Here is a 14,716-nt window from a genome sequence, read left to right as displayed (position 1 = left end):
TTCAGCTCTTGTTTGTTTTCCTATATCAATTTGGAACTTCCAAACATGTTATTCGGTAAGAATTTTGCCCATTTATACTGTGTTTTCTATTACCTTCATACAGTTCAATTTTCTTTCATGGCTAAGTTTGCTAAGCATGAAATCTCCAGTTAACAGGTCAACTTTCTGAGAGGGGGTTTCAGCTTTATTTATAATGTTTTTTTTTTTAAGTTGGGGTGGTATAGAGGTGTATATCATATTATTTACATGCTTTTAAAAGCTAAACTATCTTATAAAAACATTAAAAAGAGTAGTATATTCTTTTAATTTTTTGGACCATAGAAAATATCTCTATATTTCTATAAAGAATATAAAGAAAACCAACTTTTCTACAAAAATGTCTTATGGCAGGTTAAAGCTAAATGGAAAGAAAGTATCCAGTTATTAAAACATAGTACATAGATATACAATGTTCTCCTGGATGGATTTATATGACTCATAGAATCTTGGGTAATTTGTGGATCTTCATGAATGAAATCAATTAAGTTTAGAGAAGCTATTTATTGTTAGAGAGATAAAAATGTAATTAGTGATTATAAAGCAGTCTTTGGGGGTTCTGATTACAATGGAGCAATGGTGGGTTTCTGGGAGTTGGCAAATTGGTAGGGTGGTTTATATCTTATCTCTTTCTTTTCTTTTCAAATATAAATCTCTTGCTGAGCAATTTCTGGGAGAGGGAAACTTGTTCGAGCTAACTCGTATCACATACTAACATATCTATTTCCTGAAACAGGATAGTCAGGTTATGTATATAAAGAAACCAAATGAATGACAGACAGCCTGGATGTTCTTTTTTTCAAATTCACATCCTCACTCAAGAATCTCTTTGCTTACTGTTGCCTCTTTCTGCAATGATGACACCCACAAGGAGAAAAAAAATAAATGCTTTTTTCTACTTAAAAATTTACATTACTCATGCTAGTTAAGTATAAGTAAAAACTGTCCTTATTTTCCCCAATAGGTAATGCTACAGGTTTACAAGGTGAGAACATTTCTCCCTCATTTGGTTGCTGTGAAATATATTTTTAAAAGTGTCAGAGGAGGGAAGCTAGTTTGCAGGCTCACACATAGGGAATCTATATTTCTGGCATTGCAAATAAAATCACTCTTAAGCAAGATGACTGTTGTTGGTATAGTGTTCTGAGGGGACCTCAGTAATTCAGTTAAAAACTAGGTCAGACCCCACTACAGCGTATATTTCTCCATGGAAAAACAGTGCAGCAACTGAATTCCAAGATCTAGTTACTGATCACCTTGTTTGACAAAGTAACAGAATTTGGTAAAATTCCTGTAGAGAACTGAGAATCTCTTGGAATCCTCTAAAATAGACTCATTCCTTTATTTAGCTAGCATGACAAGCTAAACTAATAGCACAGCTGTTTTACTTGAGGGTTTGCTTGTATATAGATATTCTATATCAGGAGGTACAACTTGGATTCACATTTAACCAGTACTGGCTTCAGGATCTTTACATAAGGGCAAATAGAGAAAGCTTTGGATTGGGCCCTGGGAATCTGCATTTTAACAGGTACCCCAGGCGATTCTGTCATACATTTTGGGAAAAGCCTCAGAGAATAACTCTTAATAATGCTCAAATGGAAATTGGTTTTAGTTAAGAAGGGCATTTAAGAAGTGAAGCAATAGATTTTTTTCTGAAATATTTTGTCAGTCCACTAGAATTAAACCTAATTGTGGACCTAGCTTTTCAATTTGTTCCACTGAATAGTCCTTGGAGTATTTATTACCTATGAATTATTTCTGGCCTTTTAAATATCTATTTTCAAAATTATGGAAATGCTCCTCTGTTTACAGCATGCTTTGCAGATTTGATTTTTTTTTCCTTGTTAAAGAATGAGCCCATCAATCTAGCAGTTTATGCAGGTGGTGTCAATCAAGGATATCAAATCACCTGTGATACTTGTTGAACTTAGAGCTATCCTTCCTCATCTCATTCCTCTCTCAATCAGAACTCCTAGGCATAGGACCCCATAATTTATTACCCTAAATAGCACGCAGTCAGGCTTGAGAATCACTAGTTCAATGATGCAAAAGAATCTTTCTTTGAGGTTTTCAAACCAATTGTTCTAGCTTAAGCATTCCTTTATTCCGGCGATGCCAGAACCATTGTTATGCTAGGTTCAACGTACTGTCTGAAACTCCAGATTTGGTGTTATGCCATCTCTGATGGGGACAATGTGACCAACCAGGTCTGACATAACTAAGTGGGCTTCACTTCAGGATGAGAAGCCAGAACTATCAGACACTGACAGGAGTGAAATTTTCTCTAAGCAGTAGTTTGATCACCTTGATGAACAGTGAGCTATAACTGCTTGAAGCAGTGTTATACTTCCTGAGCTGATAAGCTGGTAGAGAAGGTATTGAGAATTTAGCATTTACAACTCTTGAACCTTGCTGGGACATTGTTAGGTAATAAGAGCTTGGTTATGCTGAATACCAAATGGATCTAGCTGGTTAGTCTGAAAACATAGAGGTTTAGGTCAAGTTTGAAAGATGGTCAGAAGCACTGGGCTTCCCGACTTGAAATTAGGGACAGAAGAGTGTCTGGACAATTTTTAAGATACCCAAGTAGGGCTATCTTACAACCCCTCTGTTTATGCTTGCATTGTCCAAGGTGCCTGTTAGCTCCTTCCATGTTTCTCCTGTATTCATCTTTGAGCTTGCCTATATAGTTCTATGACAGACTGTATGTTTCTAGGAAGCAGGGTCCACTTGCATTGGCTTCTCTGCTCTCTGGCCCAGAGTCTCTCACAGACACCCATTGCTGATCATTTACCAGGAGGGCAGACCTAGTGTCTCTTAGATGAGCATTCTGTCTCTGCTTGTAGTTTCCAGACTCCAATCATTAAGTTGGCACAAGTTGCTACTCCACTGCCTATGGGTGGGTCACGTGGAAATTAAACACACCTTCCCTCAGCCATGACCAAACTATAGATGTCGTCAGGACATCCCATGTTTTTGTCAGTCACTGGAATACTTTTCATCACTGGAGGAAGGATAAGAAAGGTCATGAAACTTTCAAATAGCATGTGCAGGGACTATAACCATCATTTTCTGACGGATGATCCTAAAATTGTGGTCCTCAGACCAAGAGCAGCGTCATCACCACCTGGAGACTTGTTAAAAAGGCAGAATCTCAAGAGTCCCCACCCCAGACTTTTGGGATCAGAATCCACATTTTAACAAGATTCTTAGGGTGATTCTTACTTAAATTAGAATTTGAGAAATCACCTGACTCAGTAATTGATCAAGCGAGCACCACTCAGCCTGGAAAACAGAGACTCAGCCCTTTGTGCCAGCCTAGCATCGGCTCAGCGCGGTAGCAACCGAACCCCTAGGGACATCGGAGCGGGCGCTGCCGAGGGCAATTTGGTGATTGGCTGGTTTGGACACGTGACCGGCGCTGGGCATTCCATGCGACCGGATTGGCTCTCGCGGACGCTGACGGACAGGGCCGGGGCGGGCTAGAGCCCGGTCGGAGGGGAGCGCGCGGGGGCCAGAGGGGCGAAGGCGCGAGAGCGCGAGTGCGCGTGCGCGAGCGGCGGGGCTTTCTCCCGAGCCGTCGGAGGGAGCCGGAGCGCTTCTCCGGAGGTAAGCAGAGCCAGCGGCCAGTCCCCCAGTCTCTCCCATGCCCGCTCCCGCAAACCGGGGTGGGCAGAGCTGGGCCGGGCAGGGGAGGTCTGGGGTCCGCCTGCCCCAGGAGCCCGGCTGTGGGGAGGATGCAGTCCCAGCTCAGCCGCTTCTGTCGTTGCCTCGGTTTCCCTTTTCCTACCCTTTGATGCATCTCCCCATCCTCCCCACTGCGCTGCGGGTTCTGCCCGAGGGGGTTGCCCACCTGGCATTCTCGCCTGCGCCTTTGTTTCCCGCCCGGAGGGATGCTGGCATCGGTCCCCTCCCCAGGTAAAGGGTGCGGGTGGCGGGGCGGGGGCGTCACGGGCGCTGGACTTGGGCTAGACAGAAGGTGGCTTTCGTGCAGTGGGACCTGTCACATGGGAGAACAGTAGGAAAAAAAAAATGTACTGTCACTTTGGCCGAGCCCCTGGGACTCGAACTAATCCGGTGGCTGCTGCGAGCGAAGCCGAATTCCTAGCGCAGCTGTGCGAAGGAGAGCCGCCAGTCTTGGCACGGGTGGGGGCATCGTGGGTGCACGGAACCCCGGGTGCTGCTCCGAGAAGGCTGCCCGCTGGACCTGGAACGCCAGCTCTCAGCCCAGAGTTTCACCGAAATGATCGCCTTGAGCCTGCTGAAGAAATCCAGACATTTGTTAAGAGTCTAAAAAGAAACGAGAAAAAAAGAAAAGAAAGAAAGAAAAATAAATTAAAAGCAGTTGGGTACTGATGGAGCCGGTCTCAATGAGAGGCTACAAAAAAAGAATTACAGATAGAGCGTAACTGATGGCTGGTAAATGGTGAGGAGGGAAATGCCTGCAGTGAACTGCAGACCAGACCATCACACTGAGATTCTTCTTTAAGAATATAAGAAGGGGGTGTGTGAGAGGGGGGGAGTAATTTTCTGTAAATTTCTAGTGCTGCCCAAGTGACTACTTATTTTCAGCATGTTAATGGGCTATGGGGAGAGGGAAGGCAAGGTCTAAATTGAACCTACTCAGACTCCTTAATTCTTTGAAAAGTGTATGTTTAAACCATTTGGCTGCCAGAAGAGTTGTGGTGGGGGAGGGGGGAATATCTCCCCTTAAGTCATACTTAAGTCATACTTTTTAAAATTTTAATATTTACGTTTTAGCTGTAGGTGGATACACAATATTTTTATTTAATTTTTATGTGGTGCTGAGGATGGAACCCAGTGTCTCACGCACGCTAGCCAAGAACTCAACCACTGAGCCACAACTCCAGCCCTTAAGTCATACTTTGAATCATACTTTAAAAGGGTGAGGGCGTGTCCAGGAGTTTAGGAGCTGGTTAAACTCTGCAAGGTATCCCCCACCTCTACTCTATCTCCCCAGACTAGCAATAGCAAGGGCATATGGTATATCTTATAGTGAAACATACAAAGTCCCTTCCGTGTTCCACTGGTTAAGTATTTGGTTGGATATACCTGGCAACTACCCAGTAAGAAATGGTTCAACCTTCAGGACTTACTCTGGTATGAGATGGAACAAGAATCTTCACCAGACTTCTCAGAGTCATCCTGATACCACTTCAAAGCCCTTTGGTACTCTATCCTTCCTACAGAGTTGTGTTTCTTTAGGAAACAATCTGATATTCAGACATCTAAGACACACCCCATACTTGTGAAATGTCTTCCTTTGCTGAAAATTCAATTTACAAGCGAGTTAAAAAATCTTTTTTTGAGGAAGTGACACTTCAATTTGTTAGGGATATCAGCTTCAGGTTTATCAACTACAGCAAGTCAAATTTTGGTGGTTTTCTGAGATGAAGGAATGTGAAAGAACAGAAATTGCTGTGAAGCTCAATGGTACTTCACAAATGACCCTTGTAAAGTGAAATACAGATTGTCACCTGATGGATGGGAACACAAAGCAGATTGGTGGAAGTATTTAAGAACTTTGTGTTTTTCTTTTTCTTTTTTTTTTTTTTTCTTAAGCTGGTATGTAGTGGGGAAGAGAATTTAAAGGATGAAGTAGATGGCATAGTTTAAGAAAGCCATGCACTTTTGTTTTTAGAGAAAAATGTAAATTTTTTGTATATAAACTACACAAAGGGCATACAATGTTTGTTTAAACAGTGGCAGGGTTTCCAACGGTTGAGAAACATTGATTAGGTTGTGCCAGGGCAACAGGAAGATTGGCAGGTTTAGTTCAACTCAAGGGAAGCAATATACCTCAGCGACCTTTAGGAACAAAGTTTTATTCTCTGATTCAATAAAAGCCCACTAGTGTTACTTTCAAGGGAACAACAAATTTATTTCCTTTCTGCGCCCTGGGTCAGGGACAGGGAGGATGAAGAGCTAATGAGAGAGATTAAAGTCCCACCTGCATGCCTAAGCACTAATGTCCTTTGAGGAGGATCTGTGTCACATTGTGTAAACATTAAGAGCCTTCATGTTGAAAAGCTCTGAGCACCATCCTTAGGGTGCAGGCTGTAAGATAAAGCTGGAAAAAGCGGCCACAGGTGGGGGCACTGGGGTGAGATCATCTGATAGGGAAGCACTGGGGGAAAGAGGCTGGAAATGTTGAGTTCAGTGAGGCTCTGCCGCTTGCCTTTGGAGCCTTGAGAGGGCATTTCCAGACAGACCTGCCTCAGTATTAATTTTCCTGGCTGGGCTTCATATGGTTTCCAGAGGACCTGTGGTTCATATTACGGAGGGTCCTGTGGAGGTTACGTGTCTCCCTCGGGCTGTAAGCATCAGTTTTTCTTGCAATGTGCTCTAGAAAAAAAAGCCTCACAAAGACAAATCTCTACTGCTGTTCTTTCGGTCCTCGGTTCGTGTTAAGCAAAGGCTTCAGAAAACAAGTTGTACCCTCCCTACCAGTAGATGGCACTGCTGCCTCTGGGAATTCCAGAAGAAGCTGGGCTATGGAGTTGTTAAACCAGCAGTGTAGATGGAGTCTCTAAATCTGGATTTTGAAAGGCTCTGCAAGCTTTCAAAGAGAATCTCAAAGAAAATATTTGTGCCTGTGTGCTGGGGATTGAACCAGGGTATTCTACCATGTAGCTACATCCCCAGTCCTTTTTATTTTTTATTTTGAGACAAAGTCTTGTTACATTGCTGAGACTAGCCTCCAATTTGTAAGCCTCCTGCCTCAGCCTCTTCAGTGCTGGGATTACAGGCGTGTGCCACCATGCCTGGCTCAAAGAAAATGGTTCTGAAAGCCATAGCTCATTATATGAGATAGAGGTAATGTGCCTTATTGTGATTACTTCCCATGTGTTTTTGAGGGCAGAAGGCAGAGGGTAAATAGACGATTAAGCATCAAAGCATAAGTTTAAAAGCATTCTGCATGTGTATTGTTGGTCAATGAAACATATTTAGATCATGATCTGATCAAAATTTCCAACAGTTTCATTATTTGTATTTATTTCATGTAAAGTTAATCTCTACAATGGATGGGACTATGAAAATAGTCGTATGATTTCTAAACTTGACCAACAAGCCAATAATTACATATTCTGAAGATAGCAGTGAATGTATTATTAAAAGTGCTGTGGAGTAATTACTAGACTTCAGGGCTGGCCACAGAAGATAGGTCAAAGTTATTTCAAGTTTCTTTTAAACTACAAAGTTTCTTTTAGATTTTTCTTAACTAATGCTGATCTTTCAAGATGGTATTAACCACCCAAAACTTGAACTTTGGTTTTATTATTCTTATTAGTGAGGGTTCACATATGTATCTTCCTCCCCCATTTTGAAATAATTATGCTTGTTCTTTGACTAGTAGGGACTATTATTTGAGATGGAATTTTTAGACATGATATTTGAAGGAGGTAGGTGTTTTTCCCAGTGATGAAGAGGGCATAGTGCAGACCAAGGACCTCAGCTCTGACCTTGCCTGAGGTACACCACGTTGCCTCTGGGTGCCGTTACCCCAGTCACCTGCTACCTTGTGCAGTCCCCATCTCATGCCTCAGCTTATTTCAGTTTTATTTCTCTTTTCAAATGAACTGAGGATCTGGTTTTGAATACCCACACCAAGTCCTAAAATTCCGCTGGTGCTGATAGTAGTAGTCACAATAGCATTAGTGATACCTCATGATATGACCACAAATAAATCTCTGCCTCTCTGGGCCTCATTTTCCTCACCTGTTTACTGGGTTTGGTGAGAGGGTGTCCCTTCTAGGTTTAAAGTTATGCTTAGGTGATTCTCAGAAGACATTTCTGAATCCTCTGGAAATTTCTTAATATAGAAGCTTTGTTCCTACTTTGGACCTGGGGTAAAAAGAAATCTTATTAATGTTTCTTCCCAGAGAAATGGTGGTTCAGTGTCAGAATCCTGACAGGTCAGAGTTGGAGAAAATGTTGGAGATGGTCTAACTTAACCTGCTCATTTTTTTAGACAGGGAGTTTCAACTCAGAGATGCATGAGTTGACCTCAGAAGTTGGTTTGTAGCAAAGAATCGGTCGGGGGATTAGGACCCAAATACAGGACTCACTACAGTCTTCTCTTCTCCAATGTCACCTTCCTTCACCTGTGTCCTGTGACATCAGGACACAGAAAATGCTGTGTCTGCAGGAATGGGTCAAGAAAGTCCTTTGAGGAATTTCTTGATACAGGATTTTAAAGTCCCAGCATGAATAGCTTTAGTATAGGCAGAAATCGAAGGTCAGGCTTTTCTTTGCAACTCTTTCTTTTCTTCACTTACTGAGGATTGTTTTGCTGTGTATCAATGAGTTTTAAAACTTTTCTGCATATTCTTTCCTGTAAGAAAAAACTTCTATCATTCTAGAATAGTCATCCCCCAATCAGATATTCTTAAGTTGGGTCCCTGGACTCCCCAAGTCTGTGTGTACAGGAGAGCATTTACATATAATTCACTTAATTAGTTATTTTGTGCACTTTATCTTACCTGCAGTCCAACAGTTATTCTGAGAAGGGAGTCCTTGGGCTTCAACAGTCTAGCAAAAGGGTCTACCACACAAAAATAAGGTAAGGAGTCTAGAGTCTAGATTAGACTCTGGAAATTGCCAAGATGGAAGACCTCTCAGTTGTGGAACAAGGACATTATGGCGAAATAGTATTGGGGTAGAGTCTAGGAATAAACCCGTGGAAGTTTTTAGGAACATTTTACCTTCATTAAAATGTTTGAAATTGGTCACCATAAGAAGATGCTAAGAATAGCATTTTACCCCATTTGAAGTTAATAATGGATATGCAAGTATTGATTTCCATTTTCATTCATCATTCCTTGCTTAATAGGTACTCTCCTAATTTCCCTCAAACACTTTCAAGTTCACTTGTTTTATTGGTGATGATGTGCATACCAAGGAGCTCCCATCTCCCACAATCTAATTTTATTTCCACATATTATTGCCTTTCTGATTTATGACTTGGAATTTTGACTCTTTCACTAGTGAGGTACTACATCTCATGTTCTATTGTAAGTTCCTAGGACCCACCAAGATCTTAAAGATGCAGAATAATTTACATGGCAAGGAGTAAACAAAAATTCCTTTCATTCCTTTATTTGTACCCATGGTGTAACACAGAAACCAGTGTTCCTCTTTAGTCCATTATTTTATGTCCCTTTACTATTTGCAATCCCTAATTCTCTCTTTTTACTAATTGTCACCAATTAGCACTGACTCAGAGTTTGTATATTTTGAAAGTAAAAAAAAAAAAAATGTTTTTTTGCCAGAAGGAACGCAGAGGTTATCTTGTGTTCCACCCCCATTTTGGATACATGAGAAATTAATTTTGGCAGAGAATCATTGCATTGCAAGGGATGTTTTCTTGAAAATCTCTTGATCTGTGTCCTGTGACACTTGCCGGCACTGAGACCTGTGGTGATCCTTGCAGGTGAATGCCACCTTCTGGGATTTTTTTGGAGAATAGGCCAGAGTAATATTTGTTCTTTCTTTAGCTGGAGAATTAAACATTACCTGTTCTTTAGGAGGTTATTGATTAAGTTCATGTAATAAAGAGAAAAGACCAATTTCTGTATTCTAGTCCTGGCACACTGTTAAGTGATTTTGAAATTGGAGCAGGGGCCAACATTGACTTCTCTCAGTTTCCTTGTCTGACCGAAAGGAAAGAGAGCAGTGACTACTTAATTTTTTTTCCTGTTTGAAAATTTTATGACTCTATGAAATTCTAGACTGAATGCATCTTTAAAATGCTGGCTAAGCCAGGAACTCATTTACAATCTATACAGGTGATTGTCACTGCAAGAATTCTTTATATCTGCAAGTCACTTTGTGTATAAAATTTATGGAAATATTCTCTAATCCTGCATCTCTTTTCTATTCAAAGTGTGGGCAGAGGACGGCAGCGTTGACATCATTTGGGAACTTATTAGAAATGCAGTAGATCAGGCCTCACCCATGAAACTGACATCACCAAATCAGAATCTAGATTTTATCAAAATGCCTAGACTGTTCGCACGCACATGAAAGTCTGAGAAGAGCTGCTTGATTTCATTTTGAATCTTCCCTTGGCCCTGGGAGGGAGGCAGGGCATTTTACAGATGAGGAAACTGAGACCTAGAGTTAAGTAACTTAAGTCAAAGTTAGTGTGCTCATGTCTTACCCAGAACTCCCTGCTCTAACCCTAAAGTTATCTTCTTGACTGGGCTGGAATCAGCCTTGTATGGTAAAGATTGCTAGTTGCTCAACCCATGGGATTAGGTGTGGCTGTGTGATTGAGTTTTAACCAACCAACAGAATGTGCATGGAAATGGAAAAAAGTGCTGTAAACCAGTTTAAGCAGGAAGGGGAGACAACACACAGATGCAAATTCCCTTTCCCATTCCTAGCTGGCTAGAATGGAAAGAACCTCTCGGGGAACTTATGATTTAAAGATGCAGACCTGCTTCAGCCTGTGTACCTGGATCACTGTATTATGCCACCCCACTAATTGACCTCCACCCATCCTGTGTGCATACAGGAACCAAAACTGAACTTTTATTGAGCCCAAACCATTAATAGAGGTTTGGGTCTGTGAGTTAAGCACTTGGACTACTCTAACAAACTCGCTCAAACAGTGGCTTGAGACTTGAGTGGTGGGTCCTTGTGTTAGGTAGCAGCTAGCAATGAGCAGTGAAATGCACGGCATGGTCACAAGTGTTCTTTAAATTACTTTAGGGTCTTCTTTAAACTTACTTCCAAAGTAGAGGAGAAAGCAAATGGTGGTAGTTAATTGTAGAAAATAAACAGGAGCAAAGGAGCTAATGGGAAAATACCTCAAAATAAAAGGATTAATGGGACTAACTCTTGACAGGGTCCACAGAAGATGGTCCCCAACTCTCCTGGCAAACAGCAAACAGTAATAAATTTGGAGGTAGCGTTGTCTGCATTGTTGCTCTCTGCTCAGAGATGGCTAGCTCTCTCTCTCTCTCTCTCTCTCTCTCTCTCTCTCTCTCTTGTGCTTTCTGCCTAAGCCTCACTTTGCTTTTACTTTACTTTCACCTATTCTAAGTTCTCTTGCATGACTTTTGGTATGTGACTTCAAATTTTCTTTTGTTGAAACACAAGAACCAAGGTTTGGATTTTCAGCTCCCTGCTTTCTTGTGGCACTTGGACTGATGCAGTCATGCATTTTTTTACTTGGCAGTTGGTGATCCATTGGTCGTGGTCCAACATGCAGAAGTGAGCAAGTGGCGAACAGCAGAGCCGATGGGTCGTGAGGATGTAAGCGCGTTTGAAGGCTTCCACACCCTCTACTCCAGGGTAAGGCAAAGGCTCTCCTTGACATTGTTTCTCTGGCTTTGCCAAGTCACAGGGGCTCTTGTCTCACCAGGCTTCTGGAGTCAGTGAAGTGGGACGCCCTGCCTATGAAAGGCTCCCACAGCTTTGTTGATTTGACTCACAGACACCATGCAAATCAGCAATTATAAAGAGAAAATTGTGTTCCAGGAGATGCTATGGATTCTGTGTGTGGAAATGTCTCAGCACAGGAATTTTTAGTGAGTTCATATGGGAGGTGATTTCTATGGGAAGGGTTACTGGGCCTCTCTATGGGGTTCTGTAGAAGGGGGAATGGGATCTGGTAGCCTTTTTCTTGAAGCTAATCATATCGTTAGCTCTGCTCTCTCATATTTCTCTTGCCCGCTATCCTCTTTCTCCACAGATCACTCTGCTTAACTTTTCCTTTGCTGATCATTTTTTTTTTTTTTTCTCCACGGAGGAAATAGCTTCCTGGTCTGGAGCATATTAGCACTAACAAAGCACATGGTTCAGTCTGTTCCGCTTTATTTCATCCAGTGTCACCGGAAGCCACATGCCCACTCATTCTCCATCTGCTTGTAGCCCCTGGTGCATGTGGCCACATCATACCCAAAGCTGACTCTGAGTAATTGTTTACGCTGAAGATTTTCAAGACCAGCAGAAGCCTCCACTGTTGGGTGTGCCCTTCTCAGAGCTCAGGTGGAAGTCCAGGAAGGAAGGGTTGAAAAGACACCACTGTCTCTCTGAGCTCTCCAACTTCTAGAGCTTAAACTCAAACCAAACTAATTGAAAAGAAAATTATGATTAATGCTAATCTAAGCTGACCTAAGGATGGTTAAGAAAGAGGGACTGGAAGTTACAAAAAAAGAAGTATCAGCTGAAAAACCAGATAGAGGATTGTTTTAAGCAGCTGGATTCAATACTGCAGAGGCCTTGCTAGATAATGTTCCATTACCCAGGCTCCAACAGAGGGCACCCAGAAAGGCTGATGTACTTAGGTGCCTCATGTGGCTCAGTAATGAGTACAATTTACTGAACAAAATAGACAATTAAGGGCTGCAGATCTCTGGAGATTCCCATAAACGTACATCATTACTGCTCTCAAGTGATGTGCGCGATTGGAGATAAGCAAAACAGGGAGGGAGAGGCAGCTGCTAAGCATGCCAGCCATGCGCGGGAGTCCAGGTGAGTGGCAGGATGCAGACCTCAGCAGAGGCCTGGAGGGTGCTCTCAAGAGGAACTGGCCTTTGCTAGGTTTTCTCATGAGCATGGAGCCAGGCTTTGCTAGCCTCCCTCGTTGGCTCACATATAGATAGATAGCACTTGACTGGCATGTTTCTATGGAAATGCTGGACAAGGATCAAATTGTAGAGGAAGCCATATTAAACCATTGATGAGGGGCCAAAGGAAGTCATGCGGGAGATGCTGGGGCACCAGGGGTTTCCAGCCTTTGTGGTATTGATGTTTTGAAACAGGCAGTTCTAGTGTCAGCTGTCCTATGTCATTGTAGGAGGTTTAGCCGCTAACCACTAAATGCTGGTGACTCCCCCAATGGTTATGACTCTCTAAAACATCTACAAACATGGCAGAATGTTTCCTGGGGAGCTAAATTGTCCTGATTGAGAACCACAGCTGAAGAATACAGGGGTTAATCTCGCTCCAAGTTTCTCTGGGCCTGTGTCCTAAACATTGAACTTTCTTTTGCTTCCATTTCCCTGTCTGTACCTACAAACACCTTAGTACCTTGGCAGCCCCAGGAAGTAATACACATAATACCGTATGACTGACTGACTACCTGGGGGCTTTGTAAATGCTTAACAACTGTCCCCCCAGATTTTTAGGACCCCAAGAATCACTCCTGATCCTTCTGATGGTAATGACAGGAACTGGGAGAGTTTGAAGAGGGCTGGGTTAGTAGTGGGGGAAATGATGAACAGTGCTGGATTTCCAAATTTCCTTGAAAGTGTCACCTTCTAGTTCATTGCAGCCGTCTATTCTGGAGGAAGGCTTCCCTTTGCAAAGAAAGGAAGGGTAGGTGAGGCAGAAAGAAGGTTGTTCAGAAGAGCAGTCAAGGAAATTGCATTTGACAGTCAGGTGATCTCTTACTGTTAAAGTGACTCATGTATAATTAGACCAAAGGACAGAAAGACATAACCTCCAGAAGAAAGATATTTTCCCAAATGACTGCTGTCCCAGACCAATTTTTTTTTTGCAAGTAATGTAATAAAGACCAGAGACTGGAGAGATTTGCTTTTATTACAGAACCTTTATATTTCTATTCCTTCTTCTTTTTTTTTGCAGGGGGGCGGGATATGGAAAAGGGTTATTGTCTTCAATATCTGACCTTGGAGGGATTAATAAAATGTTTAAATACAGCACGTGTTTTTTTTGATGTTTCCAGTGCTATGTGTTGAAATGGTGAAGGAAGCTGTGATTTTGGCTTGATCTGAAGTAATCCACATTATTTTAGTAAAGAGCCTCAGTCCATCTCTCTAAGATAGGGCCAGTACAGGGATTTGATGTAAACTGTCCTGGCATATTTGAATTCCCCCCTTACTAAGTTTCTGGTCCCTGTGGTTATTAGACTTGTTCACAAAATTTATACCAACTGCACTCTATTCTGGATCTAATATGCAGAGAAGTCATTGTAGGGGGTCTTGCTTATTTGCTGTCTGCCACGCACTTATAATCCTATATGTGAAGCAAAACTTTAAGAATGCTTGAGAAGGATTCTACGTGCCTAGATGAAAGAGGCACTTCTACGTGGAAGACATGTGACAAGTGAAAGAAGCTTTACTTTGGTAGGAGTAGGCTGATGTTTGATGTTGAAAGGGGTTTTTTTTAGAGCCACTCAAATTGTGGTCCCTGGACCAGTAACATTAGAGTTACCTGGGTACCTATTAGATATGTACAGACCTAACAAATCAGAATCTCTAGGAGTGGGCCTTGTAATGGGTGTTTAACAGGACACCCAGGGAATTCTAACGGATGCTAAAATTTGAGAAGCACTGCTCTGTCTGATGGTTTCTGGTGTAGTAACATCCTACAAAGTGTGTGTGTGTGTGTGTGTGTGTGTGTGTGTGTGTAGTGAAGGAACTGATAAAGCATTTTTCCAGGTGGTAAGAATGTACATGAGATTTTCTTGTGATAACCCAAATCATGTTCTAAGCCCTTTCCTATAATTATACATGTGGGTAAATTCCAAGCTGCTACCCACATGTGGCTCTTTTGTTAAAATTGATTCAAGGTAAAATTCAGTTCTTCATTTGCACTAGCCACATTTCACATTGCTCTGCAGCCACATGTGGTTAGTGGCTACCATCTTGGACAGTGCAAATATAAAGCATGTCCATCATGA

At 42.1% G+C, this 14,716-nt stretch overlaps 1 protein-coding gene across 4 annotated transcripts in view; it reads left to right on the top strand.

Moving 5' to 3' along the window:
- The first annotated feature begins 3,560 nt into the window (after positions 1-3,560).
- Positions 3,561-14,716, top strand: part of Tmem108 (transmembrane protein 108) — a 306,456-nt gene continuing 295,300 nt past the window's right edge. For all 4 annotated transcript variants that reach the window (XM_046431589.1, XM_046431582.1, XM_058574935.1 and 1 more), the window contains exons 1-2: positions 3,561-3,648; positions 11,246-11,361. The gene's annotated coding sequence lies outside the window, so the exon portion shown is untranslated. The remainder of the gene's footprint in view (positions 3,649-11,245; positions 11,362-14,716) is intronic.

Source organism: Marmota monax, unplaced genomic scaffold, assembly GCF_021218885.2.
Source record: "Marmota monax isolate L192 unplaced genomic scaffold, Marmota_monax_Labrador192_F-V1.1 WCK01_AAM20220418_F8-fsc00022, whole genome shotgun sequence".
In the NCBI taxonomy this organism is placed as follows: domain Eukaryota; kingdom Metazoa; phylum Chordata; class Mammalia; order Rodentia; family Sciuridae; genus Marmota; species Marmota monax.
Note: the sequence above shows the minus strand (reverse complement) of the source record. Positions and strands in the feature narration are given on the sequence as shown.